We start from the raw sequence: 14,551 nt of genomic DNA, 5'->3' as shown, positions 1-14,551 counted from the left end.
ACGGAGCTTGGAAGGGCTGCCCACGGCCCTCACGAGCTCCATTTTTGGCTGCAATGGCCTCCTGCAACCCTCTGCCAGTGAAAACGGAGCTTGGGAGAGTTAGGTTTGCAGGCCGATCCTTCACTGTTTCCAGATTGGTCCTGCTGGCCAGATCTAAGCATCCTGTGCGTTGGATCCAGCCCACAGGCTTTGAGTTTGACACCCCTGTGTTATACTAACAATCACTGAAATCCCTACATTGCCAGTACTATTGAAAAGTATGTTAGAAGATTCTAAACCTTAGTGTTTATTTTTACAGCAGGTTGGAAAATATTTCAGTAGATTTTAATTTAATTTAATTTTATTTAATTTATAGACCGCCCCCTCTCCCCAAAGGGACTCGAGGCGGTGTACAGACCACAATAAAACAATATACAAACTTAAATAATTATAAATACCCATTAAAACAAATTATATGATAGGTTGTACAATATAGTTAAAAATTAAAACAACCTATAAAATCTATCCCTAAACATATTGATAACTGGAATACATTTTAGAATAAAGAGTTGGACTGCCCCATATGAACAAAGGGATGGCTAAGGCTCAAAAAATATTAAATAAATTTCATATGTTAAAATGAGATTAATCCATCAAATGATTCTTTTTCATGTTTAAGGGACATTTAGCATTAACATTATGTTAAATTATAAAATGAAAAATGGGAATCTATCCATTTTTGAAGAACTGGGATTTATCAAATGCAGAGTTTAAAAGATAGTACTCTTTTATTGGAAAGGAACTGCGCCTCTGGATTTTTAATTCTGGAATGAAGACATTCCTCTGCATTTGAACGGCTCTTTATTGACATAATAGAAGAATTGGCCAATATAAAATCCATTAGTCAAGATTTAATCTGTTGTTTATAATGGAGTCATTTTTATATGTGTATTGCAAAATCATTATGTATATGTTTATTGTATTATTATTATGAATTATTATTATTCAAAATCAATTCACTTCATGATAAAGTTTCTTCACTGAAAATGATGGACTATAGATTTATCACACTGGTCCAGTGCAGATTGGTAGATTTCTTTTTTCTTTTACTTTCCAGTCTAAAGAGAAAATGACTGGTCCAAAATGACCCACCTGTGTTTGTGCTTAAGGAAAGACTATAACGAGAAGAAACAAGTACCTACTGTATACTATGGCAAGAATCTCTAGGAGCAGCTGATCTCAAATTGATTATTATGTCTCAAACAATGTTAGCAGACTTACATGCATGCTAACATAATCTAAATCAAGGAGCATACTAAGGATTTGGGATAATATACTACATATTTGGAGGCTGTGAAGAACATGAAGTAATGGTGTGGGACATCAACTCATTGGCTTCAAGTCATGTGCAACAAAACAATAGCATCCATTCAAGCTACTCCCAAAAGAGAGGGACCTTACTGTCTTACCTCTGGGTCTTCAAAATAAAAAATGTATTGACTATTCATATTCCAGTCTCAGTTGCCAAAGGAAATGCACTTATTTATCAGTTTACTTTAGTACAACAGAGGAACCATTTTCTTTTCTTCATGGAATGTTACCAGTAAATGTCTAGGTGCAGATCATTGCTTCTTTGTGTATCTTGTTCTGGTTGGCTACTTAAATCAAGAATATTCCTGAATCCAGACTAGGGACTTTGACAATATTTTTGGTGGTTTATGTTCAACTAGCTATTTCCTTCACTCACAAAGAAGGAAAGGAGGCTTCTCAGAAGGAGGAGCCAACATTGCGACGATACAACGTGCAGTCTTGACACTTTGAGACTGCCGTTGATACTTTTTCTGCTGGTGGTCCATTTGGATCTAAACTGTCCCGCAGAGATGGTGATCAGGAAGACGAAGCCTTGCTGGTCTCAGGGACACCTCAAAGTCCCTGATTGACCCAAGGGAAGCTCTTCAAGCTGGCGGTAAACAGGCAGCCCCAGGCTGATGAAGTTGGGACGGCTCCGAAAGGAAGGAAGTGAAAAGAGAAAGTGAGTCCATCTGGTGAGGTATTTTTTCTACTTTGAGAAAGACTGCCCAAAGAAACTTTTTTTAAAGCCAAATTAAATCCTTAAGCAAAAGAATTAAGCGGCAAAATTAACCTATATTGGATTGCTCTGGAAAGCTTTTTTTTCTTTGTAACTATACTTTGTGGATTGAAGTGCTCACAATGTTTTTTGTTTCTCCTCTTAAAGTGAACAGATTAATTTTTCTTCTTCTGTTTTTTGCTACTTTATTTTTTGACTTTTGGATTAAAACCTTCCTTTTTATTTTAACAATTCTTCCTATTACTTGTTATTAAATATTAAAGAACTTTGTTTCCTATAAGTCGGAAATACATATTAGAAAGTGAAAACTAGCAACACTGCCACTCGGAGGTCAGAAGCTGGAGTTTTTGAAACAACGTATTTCTTCTCTTTTCCTCTTTGATCTTACTGACTTTGTAGCTGAAGAGTTTGCAATTTTTTTTACAGAAACTGACAAAGAGCCAAGGGCACAAATTGTTCTACGCAGGTGCTCTTTGAGAACTATTTTGGCAGGGGGTAGAAAGGGAAAAAAACAACAGAACCCTTCTCCTTTGAAGAGCATAAAAGAACTTGTGTTTAAGTCAATCTAAAATAAAAAATAAAAGAGGGCTGGAAGGCTAGAGTGGTTATTAGTTTTTTTCCTTCTTCTTTTTTGGAAACATGGATCAATACTCAGATGACAAAACTTTAAAATTTCAAAATATCTTAGCTGGAATTCAAAATCTACTGGAAGGATATGGGAGAATTGAGAAGAAGTTGGAAAAACTAGTGTTCCTCACAGCAAAAGATGAAGGAGTTACAGCCCCCAAAATTAAAGGGGAGAATGAAGACAGAGAAGATAAAGACAAGACAATAGATGATTTTATTAATGGAGCAAATGTGGGTGAAAGTGGAAAGAAGGGAGTATGGAAAAGGGAATTCAATGAACTGGAGCTCTACCTCAGATTCCAAGATACAGAAGAAGAAAAAAGAGAAATGATGATGGATTTAAGAAGAGAAATTTTTTGACAACCCAAGACAAGCTAATTTTAATGGCAGATGGAGGGCAACAATATTACCTGAGAGATCCTTTAAGCAACAAAGTGCAGAGAGAAGTCTATAAAAATCTTATAAAGGAGATGAAAATAAGACTGACCCCATAATTGGCAAGAGAGATAAGACTGCTTTGTTACTGGAAAGATACAGGTTGACAATGAAAGTTGATAATAAAAAATTAGTTAATTTTGGTGATCAATAAGTAGGAATTTAATAATTTTTAGATTGTTTTAGATTGTTATTAAATGTTTATTTGTTAACAAATAATTAATTATAATAACAATAATGAAATGATAGTGGATACAGCTTAATGATATATACATGTACTGGCAAATTAGTAAAAGAAATTTGGATATAAATTGCAAATTGCGATCTGGGAAAAAGACCTATAAATTTTATTAACCAATTTGTATTCAGATCTTGTCATAAAGGTGTAATGTTTTTTGGGTTTGGCAGAGGAGATTGGATACAAATAGTAAATGATTTTTAGCCAACTATAATAACAACAAGGAAATGTCAATGGATATTGTTTAATAATATATCTATGCTCTGGTTTTGGCAAAAGAAACTTGGATACAAACTCTAAACAGCGAGTTGAAAAAAAAAAGGAAAAAAAAAGGTTTAGAAACTTTATTAATTGACTTTTATTTAGAACGTCATAAAGGTGTAACGTTATTGGAGGATTTTTGAAATAGCTAATGAACGCCATTATGTGGTTGTGTCTTTAAGTATGAATTATTTGAGGTAAAAGCACGTTCAAATAATTGTAGTCAAATGAGAATTGTGGTACATTGATAGTAAGATATACAAAGATTTTTGATTTAAAGTGTATAATCTAATATGAACTATAAGTAATTTGAAGAATTACTTATAGGAAGAAATGCACGAAAGTTATCTGTAACAAATCAACATGCTTTCTCCAAGATGTAATGAAGGATGGTTCTTTTTTGTGTGTTTTTGTCTAATTAAAATAAAAATACTTTAAAAAAAAAGATAATTCCTTCTCTAACCTGATGACCTGATGACTCCATCTGGACCAAAACCTAGAATATTTGTAGCTCAGGATCAGGGACGTGCGGTCAGGGGAGGCAGGGGAGGCAGAGCCTCACTGCTCTCATCATGAAAATTAAAAAAAGGGAAAAGGGAAAAGGCGCTAAGGAGCCTTCTGCACACGTGGTCGGGAATGGGAGCGCTCCGTGGTCCCCTTCATGTTGACTCAGGAGTCAGGAAGGAGGGGAATGGGACCACGTGTGCAGGAGGCTCCTCTAGCCTCAGCCTCCCTCCTGCGCACGTTCCATTCCCCGCCTTCCTAAGTCAACATGAAGGGGACCGCAGAGCGTGAGCTGCAGTCCCGCAGAGCGTGCTCCGTGGTCCCCTTCATGTTGACTCAGGAGTCAGGAAGGAGGGGAATTCCCCTCCTTCCTGACTCTTGAGTCAACATGAAGGGGACCGTGGAGCACGAGCCGCGGTACCGCGGCTCACGCTCCGCGGTCCCCTTCATGTTGACTTAGGAAGGAGGGAATGGGACGTGTGCAGGAGGGAGGCTGACGTGGTCCCATTCCCCGCCTTCCTGAGTCAGGGGGAGGGAGGAGCCCCTGAAGGCAGCGAGCGGCACTGGAGGAGATGGCAGCTAATACAAGCAGATGATGCTTTGCGGAGGAGGGAGAAAGCGAAGCTGAAGAGGCGGGTGGAGGCCCCTGGCTTTGCGGGAGGGAAGTGCCATGGTTTTGGGAGCGGAGGAAGGTCTCCATTTAGTGGGACTTTGGGGTGGCGAAGTTCTTGGCCCCGTTTCCTTCCCCAATCGCCTTGTACGGCTCGGAAAGAGAGCTCTGACTTGGCAAACAGACCCCGGGCTTGCACGCCTGCTCTGGGCGTGTCCGCAGGAGGGATGAAGAGACACCCAAGTCCTCCATGGGGCTTTCATTGTGCAATCCAATCTGGGAAAGAGAAACCTTCCGCTGTTTTTAATGTCGGCTGGCGCAGAAGGGGTTTTGGGGAGGAAAGCGATTTTTTTATTCCGTGGTAATCCAGTTTCAGAGAGGTCAGGAGCCAGCCTTCTCCATATATTCAGATGGTTAAATTAATGTCGGAATCCGGGGTTGCCTGATCTATCTCCAGTATGAGATCATTGGGGTGTTTATTATAGAGTGCTTAAGTCAGCTTGGCATTTCAGGTTATATGACTAATCCTTTCCAGGATTTAGGATAGCCTTTTTAAAAAAAAATCATCAATCACTCAGGAAGGAAGGGAATGGGACCACCTGTGCAGGAAGCTCCTCAGCGCTAGCCTCCTGCACACGTGGTCCCATTCTCCTCCTTCCTGAGTCAACATGAAGGGGACCGCGGCTCACGCTGATGACGTCACCCACCTCACCAGCCATAAACCTCACCGCACGTCACTGCTCAGGATAGTCTTTTTGGTGCTCTCTGATCTTGATTATTTTCTTGCAGATGTTTCAGTGCTAAAGTGATGATATTACTAGGTAATATCATTAGTGTTAGCACTGTTGCATAATGAAATGTCTTCAATAAAACAACAAAGCTCAGAGAGCACTAAGGACCCCATAGAGAAGATGGATCTAGTTATGGATCCCAAACATTCCGTTTCTAGACCTTCAATAAAACAACCAAGGTCAGAGAGCCCCAAGGACCCCATAGAGAAGATGGATCTAGTTATGGAACCCAGATGTTCTTTTCTAGACCTACCATGCTTTCATTCAGGTTTCTAAACCAACTTACCCTGCATTTGGATAGACTATGTGTTTAGTTTCCTTCTTGTTTCCTATATTTTATGGAGACCTGGATTATGCCGAGTTTATGAGAAATTGCTAGTGTCTTTTTCTTTTGTTCCTATGAACAATGTTATGTCTATTCTTGTTAGCCACTAATGTTTCCTGCAAGTAATTTGCATGTTTTGACCCTTTTCCAATTGAATCATATCAGGAAAGAAAAAAAAGATTTTGGTCCTAACAAATGCAGACTGACAGCCATGATACAATAAATGTACAGAAAATTTATGTAAACACAGCGGATAAAAATGGATTTGCTATAAACACGCAGGCACAAAATATTTGGCTGCCTTTAACCATACTTATATTAGCAAAGATGTATGAATATTTTGAACTGTGTTTATAAAAGGGTAAAACAAATATATTTTGAAATTATAGGTACCACCCTTCACCTTTCCAACTGATCTTTCTTGATGGTTTCCTTAGTGATAAAAAAGTAATGAATTTATATTTTCCAAATGCTTTATGTGTCAATTATACACTTCACTATGGCCCTGTCAATCCAAATTAAGTTATTCTCAGTATACCTAGAATATATAATGTGTGTATTTTGACCATTGAGCTAAAGTTCATGCAAACTGATGCTGTGCATACTAAAATTGCACTGTCATTTTATTGTTGTTTCCTGCATTAAGCTGACATAATAAAAACTTCATTGAAACTAAAAATGGCTGGTTTAATTTCTTTGCCAAGCAACCAACAAACTGGACAAATGTTGAAAAAATATTGAAGTGATAGCTTTTTAATACTTCATAAGTCAAGAGGGATAAAAAATGATAAGGAACACCTGTGTAAGAAGTCACTGTCTCATGTATAGTCCAAAGGAAATAGGCAACAACGTATAGGGTAAGTAATGTATTTGATCCAGATTCATGATTCTTCTGATATGATGGGATATTACTCCGAAGCTCAACCTTGCTGCAGTCTTAATTGCTTCGATTTTAATTCCATCTATACTGAATAAAATACAGGTAGTCCTTGACTTACAATCAGAATTGAGCCCAAAATTTATGTCAGTAAGGGAGACAGTTGTTAAGTGAATCACTGCAGTTGTTAAGTTAGCAATTTGGTAGTTAAGTGAATCTGGTTTCCCCATTGACTTCGCTTGTCAAAAGGTCACAAAAGGGGATCACCTGACCCCAGGACACTGCCACTGTCATAAATATGAGCCAGTTGCCAAGTGTCTGAATTTTGATCAGGTGATCATGGGCATGCTGCAATGGTCACAAGTGTGAAAAACATTCATAAATCACTTGTTTTTCAGTGATGTAACTTCGATCGCTAAATGAACTGTTGTAAGTCAAGGACTACCTATATATAAAGTAAAAACCTGCAGTTTTGTAGATTAGAATACGGAGGTATCATAAAGAGCATCTTATCAGGCTGTCTAGAGCAGTGGCCTCCAACCTTTTGATTAGTGCCTTAAAGCTACTCTTAATTCTTGACAGCCTGGCCATGTCAATGCAGTTTTCTTGGCAACATTTACAGAAGTTCTTTGCCATTGCCCCTTTCCTACTAAAGGTGTAATGTTATTGGATGATTTTTGAAATAGCTAATGAACGCCATTATGTGGTTGTGTCTTTAAGTATGAATTATTTGAGGTAAAAGCACGTTCAAATAATTGTAGTCAAATGAGAATTGTGATACATTGATAGTAAGATATACAAAGATTTTTGATTTAAAGTGTATAATCTAATATGAACTATAAGTAATGACTGTGGAAGAAATGCACGAAAGTTATCTGTAACCAATCAACATTCTTTCTACAAGATGTAATGAAGGATGGTCCTACTAAACCAATCCAAATTCACCCAAGACAAGAACAGAACTCGCGATCGACCAGTTTCCAACCTAGTACTTTAACCACGACATCAAATTGATTCTCCTCAGTGAATATGATCCCTTAAAGATGGAATATCCATTCCATCCATGGAGAAGATGTAGAAGAGTAAGCCATAAGGGATAAGTATTAAGATAATAAGGCTCCTGGAAGGAAGAAAATATTTCTGTCTTACAACAAGTTTGAGTTTGGGAAGATTAAGGTGGAAGTGTAACAGTCTGTTGCCTATCTTAAAATTTATTGATAGCCTGAAGTCTCCTGTTTGTCCTAAAATTAAAATGGAGACCAGAGATGGTACTCAGCCAGTTCTGACAGGTTCTGGAGAACCGGTAGCGGAAATTTTGAGTAGTTTGGAGAACCAGCAAATAGGCTGGCCCACCCCCGCTGCCTCCCAGCTGATCTTCTTTTGTTGCCCTGAACAGGAGAATTGAGCTGGAAAGCAGGTTAGTGGGGTGGGGAGGGAATGGGGATTTTGCAGTAACTTTCCCCTGCCCACAGAACCGGTAGTAAACATTTTTGAATCCCACTGATGGAGACACCAATTGCTGCCTGTTTTAAAATTGATCCCATTACCAAAATTATGAACTTACATACTTTGTTTTATTTTTCATTTGGTTTGGTATTTTGTTTTTATTTCCTCACAGTGTGTTTACTTCAAGGAAGATGGTAGCCCCTGGATGATTCTGCCCACTGGACTCATTCTTCCATCTGCAGAATCAAAGAGAAGGCCTTCATCTTAAAGAACACCAAGTTCTTGAAAAACATCCAGTGTTCTCTTGCCAAATGCCAAGCAATCTAGACCAAAACGGCCAATCCATTTCCCCTCAATGTGATAGGATGACTGCTCCCTCTACATTCCCACTGCATGCCAGAGAGTTTTGGCTGCCAGGAATAAATATCATTGCACTGAGTGATTGTTAGATATTGAGACTGAGCATAGGCTTCAACAAGGACCACCGTTCTAGCGGGAAAATACTTCAGTCTGATGGGTTGAGCCATCTGACAGCTCCCTATATAAGAGCAAGTTGTCAGATGGGCCATTGATGTATCTGTACATAGTTGCTGAATAAAGAGCTGTTGTTGCTGAAGCGTGAGTTCTGTCTGTTCTATTCACCCGATATAACAGTGATAGTGCCCAATGCCCATCCTAAAAAGGCTGATTGGTACTCTGGATTGTAATAAGAGTAACCTGATAATGAGAGAAGGAGAATATCTTGCTGGTCTTAAGCCCGCTAGACTGTATGTAGTGGTATTGTAATAATATTAGTGATGAGTATCTAAGCACAAAGTATATACGCTGAAACTCATTTACACTCAATAGGTTTTCCCCTTTATAACATAAAGAAAAACGAGAAAAAGACTAAGGGACCAGCAAAACTGTGTGTTCTAGGTTTTTTTTTTTTTTTGTTTAATTATGTTTAATTTTGTGAGATAAAATGTCATCCAGTGAATAACAATTCATAGCTAAGGATGTGCCCTAAAAGATATTCATTGCTCATAATGGGTGATTTAGCAAGGAAGCAGAGGTTGTCGCAGAAACCGAGTTTGTGGCAAATCAGCCAACATCTGATTTGAATTATCAATTTCAAATCAATTCAATTTGAAGACTGGATTCAATTTAAGACTTAATTCAGAAAAGCAGTCCTTCTTGAGATTTCCTTTGTTGAAATGTAGATTTTTCTGGGAATGTACAACTGCTGGGAAAGCCCAGGAGAAGATGCAATTTCTTTCAGCAGGTCAGCTGCAATGAGTGTGTCCACTCCCTTTCCTAAGCATCTATTCCCACTTCAGATCTGAATAGCTACACATTCCTAAAACGGAGTACAGTCAAAAGCTGAACTTCAGGCAAACAGATTTTAAATTGACCGAGAAGATTTGCAAGTAGACATTTATGCTTGAAGAAAGCTAATTGGAAAAGGAGCGCAAGATGGATAGAGTTCTTAAAACAGGAGATAACGGAAAGCAGAGTTCCAAAGTGCTTTAACAAAGAAAAAATAAGGAAAATAGCATAAGAAGCCAACGTGCCTGCTCAGAAAGCAAAAATGTGAAAATCCAAAAGGACCCATAGAAAAAGCAGAACAAAAGACAGGTCAGGAATCAGTACATACTGTATATACAGCATGGATTTATAGATATGATGTCAAGGAAGTTCAGAGTCAGAATAAGGTGAGATTAGCAAAAGATGCTAAGTACGACACAAAAGGTTCCTTCCAATATCTTTAAAATAAAAGAAAGGGAAAAGGCATTAACGGCTCAGTGAAGATTGCATAAAAAAAGTAACCGGTAATAAAGAAAAGGCAGAACTACCAGAAATCAGAGAAAATTTGTCAAGGACAAGTCTTGCATTGCTAAAGTTATTTCCTATTTTTTATGGAGTAATTTCCTTAGAAAATTGTGACAATGTTATGGACATAATGTACCTGCACTTCCACAAAGTATTTGATAAAAGACTCCTGCCATTTTGAATAGCAGTCTTGTTAAGTATGAATTGGAAGACTGAGTAAATTTGTAGCTGTCTGGAAATTTTTAGCCAAAGAGTACTTATTTACAGATCCTCAACAAAATGGAGTGAAGTAGTGAAAGATACATTTCTGGACCTGGTAGCATCCAATGTTTCTATGAATGAGTTGAACAAAAGAGAGTCAAAGCATAGTAACATTACTAATCTTATTGCAATCTTTGACAAAGTGGCAAAATTAATGGACCAGAGGAATGCCATTGATATAGTTTACTTGGACTTCAGTAAGGCTTTTGATAAGGTAGACCATAACCTACTACTAGATAAAGTAGAAGAATGTGGGTTAGACAGCATCACCACCAGATGGATTCGTAACTGGCTGACCAACCGCACTCAACGTGTAGTTCTCAATGGAACTGCATCTACATGGAGGGAAGTATGCAGTGGAGTACCCCAAGGCTCTGTTTTAGGCCCAGTACTCTTCAACATCTTCATCAATGATTTGGATGAGGGAATAAATGGGAAACTCATCAAATTTGCAGATGACACCAAGCTGGCAGGAATAGCCAACACTCCAGAAGATAGGCTTAAGATACAGAAGGATCTTGACAAACTTGAACATTGGGCACTATCTAATAAAATGAAATTCAGTGGTGAAAAGAGTAAGGTTCTACATTTAGGCAACAAAAATGGAATGCACAGGTACAGTATAGATGGTATCTTGCTCAGTAGTAGTAACTGTGAAAGGGATCTTGGAGTCCTAGTGGACAACCATTTAAATATGAGCCAGCAGTGTGCAGCAGCTGCCAAAAAAGCCAACACAGTTCTAGGCTGCATAAATAGAGGGATAGAATCAAGATCACCTGAAGTGTTAATACCACTTAATAATGCCTTGGTAAGGCCACACTTGGAATACTGCATTCAGTTTTGGTCGCCACGATGTAGAAAAGATATGGAGACTTTAGAAAGAGTGCAGGGAAGAGCAACAAAGATGATTAGGGGACGGGACACTAAAACATATGAAGAATGGTTGCAGGAACTGGGTATGTCTAGTTTAATGAAAAGAAGGACTAGAGGAGACATGATAGCAGTGTTCCAATATCTCAGGGGTTGCCACAAAGAAGAGGGAGTCAAACTATTCTCCAAGGCACCTGAGGGTAGAACAAGAAGCAATGGGTGGAAACTAATCAAGGAGAGAAGCAACCTAGAACTGAGGAGAAATTTCCTGACAGTTAGAACAATTAATCAGTGGAACAGCTTGCCTCCAGAAGTTGTGAATGCCCCAACACTGGAAGTCTTTAACAAGATGTTGGATAGCCATTTGTCTGAAACGGTATAGGTTTTCCTGCCTAGGCAGCGGGTTGGACTAGAAGACCTCCAAGATCCCTTCCAACTCTGATATTGTATTGTATTGTATAACACAAATTGACTTCCATGGACCTCACTTCATACTTAAGAGGTCCATAGAGGGGGTGTGCAATAGCGCACTAACATGCTTAGCGTCCCTGTCATTGTATTTTTTATATAATTCCTGTTTTTGTTTCTGTTTGACAAATTACTCTAAATAAAATAAAATAAATGAATAAAAATGCATATCAAAGTTGTTTTTTTAAAGAATTTTTTTATTTTTGGTTAAACAGACCAACACAACACAATAAAATAAAATAATATTTCGTTACATATTGTAGAAGTGTGTCAATTGGTTACAAATAACTTTCGTGCATCTCTTCCACAGTCATTACTTATAAGTCATATCACATTGTATATTTTAAATCAAAAATCTTTATATATCTTACTATCAACATCCCACATTTCTCATTTGACTATACTTGTTTTAACGTCGTTTTGCATAAAATAATCCAAAATTGAAAAACACAACCACATAATGGCATTTTATTATATTATTTCTAATATCATCCAATAACATTACACCTTTATAACATGTTCTAAGTAAGAATTAATTATGATTGATAACAAAATTTCTAATCCTCTTTTCCAAGTTGCTGTTTACTATTTGTATCCCAATACCTTTTATTGAGCCAGTACACATATATATTGTTAAGTGTATCCCTTGTCATTTCATTGTTATTATTATAATTGTTATTTATTAATAGAAATTCATTCACTAATTATATCAGGTTTCCTCTCTTCAAACCAACACATGTGTGTACCTTGTTATCATTATCAATTATTTACTGTATTTAACATATCACTCTAAAGATTACTAAATTACTAATCACTAATCATATTGTAGAAGTGTGTTGATTAGTTACAAATAACTTTCATGCATCTCTTCCACAGTCATTGCTTATAATTCAAATCACATTATGTATTTTAAATAAAAAATCTTTATATATCTTACTATCAACATACCACGCTTCTCATTTGACTATGGTTGCTTTAACATTATTTTACATGAAATAGTCCAAAATTAAAAAACACAAGCACATCGTAGCATTTCATTAATTATTTCTAATATCATCTAATAATATTACCCCTTTATAGCATGTTCTAAGTAAAAAATAATTATGTTTGATAACAAGGTTTCTGATCCTCCTTTCCAAATCGCTGTTTACAATTTATCCCATGTCATTTCATTGTTATTGTTATAGATATTATTTATTAACAAAAATTCATTTGCTAATTATATCAAATTTCCTGTCATCAAACCAACACATGTATGTACCTTATTATCCTTATCAATTATTTATTTAATATAGCACTCTAGAAATTACTAAATTACTAATCACTAATTACTAAAATTAACTAATTTTTTATTATCAATTTTCATATATCAGCCTGTATCCTTCCAGTAATAATACAGTCTTATTTCTTTTGTCATTTGTGGAATTGATCTTCTATTTATTTCCTTAATAAAATTTTTGTGAACTTCTCTCCACAGGTTGTTGCTTGTAGCATCACTTAAGTAATCTCGATGCCCTCCATCTGCTATTTTAATCAGGTTATCTTTGGTTGTCAATCTTGCTTCTGAGAAGTTCTCTCTCCTTAAATCCATCTTTTTTCCTCTTTTTTCTTCTTCCATGCCTTGAAATCTGGGGTATAGTTCCTGTCGATCTAATTCCCTTTTCCATGCTCCTCTTTTCCCACTTTCAACCATGTTCACTCCACTGTTAAAGTAATCAGTTGTCTTGTCTTTATAATCATTTTCTCCTTCAATTTTTGGGACTCTGACCCCATCATTTTTTGCTGTTATAAACTCTATTTTTTCCATCTTCTTTTCAATTCTTTATGTTATTTCTAATAAATTTTGAATTCCAGCCAAGATGTTTTGCAAAGTTATTGTTTCTTTTGAATGTTGTGCCATTTTGACAAACTAGTAGATACTACCACTCTGCTTTCAAGGCTTCTTATATTAAATTAGCTTAAACACAAGATCATTTATAATCTTCAAAAAATAAGGTTCTGTTTCTTTTCCTCTCCCACTGCCAGTAAGACTCTCAAAGTGCACCTGTAAAAACAATTCATGCCCTTGCTTCTTATCACTTTCTATAAACAAGTTGCCAAGCCTTGAGATACAAAGTCAGTGAGATCAAAAGGAAAAGAGAGAGTGCATTGTTTCAAAAACTCAAGCCTCCAGCCTCCAAGTGGCAGTATGCTTCCCACTCTCTAATGTTATTTCAAATTTAAAAGAAACAGAGTTCTCAAATAGAATTAACAGCAAGTAATAAAAGTCCTTGTTGAAATAAGAAGACTTTAATCCATAGGTTAAAAAATAAAAATAAACAAATAGAAGAAGAAAAACTGATCCATTCTCTCTCAAAAAAAAAGTTGTGAGCATTTCAATCCACAAAGTAAAATTAAACACACTATTCAAAGCAATCCAATATAGGTTAATTTCGCCACTTATTTTCTTCTGCTTTTGGATTTAATTTAACTTAAAAAAAAATTTGGACAGTCTTTTCCAAAACAATAAACTTTCCTCACCAGATGGACACACTTTCTCTTTCCGCTTCCCTTCCATTCTGGAGCCACCCCAACTTCATCAGCCTGGGGCTGGACTTTTTGTCACCGACTTGAAGAACTTCTCTTGAATCGATCAGGGACTTTGCAGTGTCCCTGAGATCAGCAAGATGTATTATTCCTGTTCACCATCTCTACGGGATGGTTTAGGTCTGATTGGACCACTCAGCAGCAAAAGTATTGGCAGCGGTCTCGGACCATCGAGACTGCACGTCTGTATTGTCGTGATGTTGGCTCCTCCTTCTTCCACATCAAAGTTGCTGATGACACAAAACTGGATAGGATACTTAATCTTCCAGAAGACAAAAGCAAAATCTACAATAATCTTAATGCGAAATGTGGTCTGAAACCAAGAGTGGAGTTTAACAAAAACAAATGCAAAGTTCTTCTCTTAAGGAAATG

This window comes from Natrix helvetica (genome assembly GCF_964273705.1).
Source record: "Natrix helvetica genome assembly, chromosome: 3".
Classification (NCBI taxonomy): Eukaryota; Metazoa; Chordata; class Lepidosauria; order Squamata; family Natricidae; genus Natrix; species Natrix helvetica.
Note: the sequence above shows the minus strand (reverse complement) of the source record.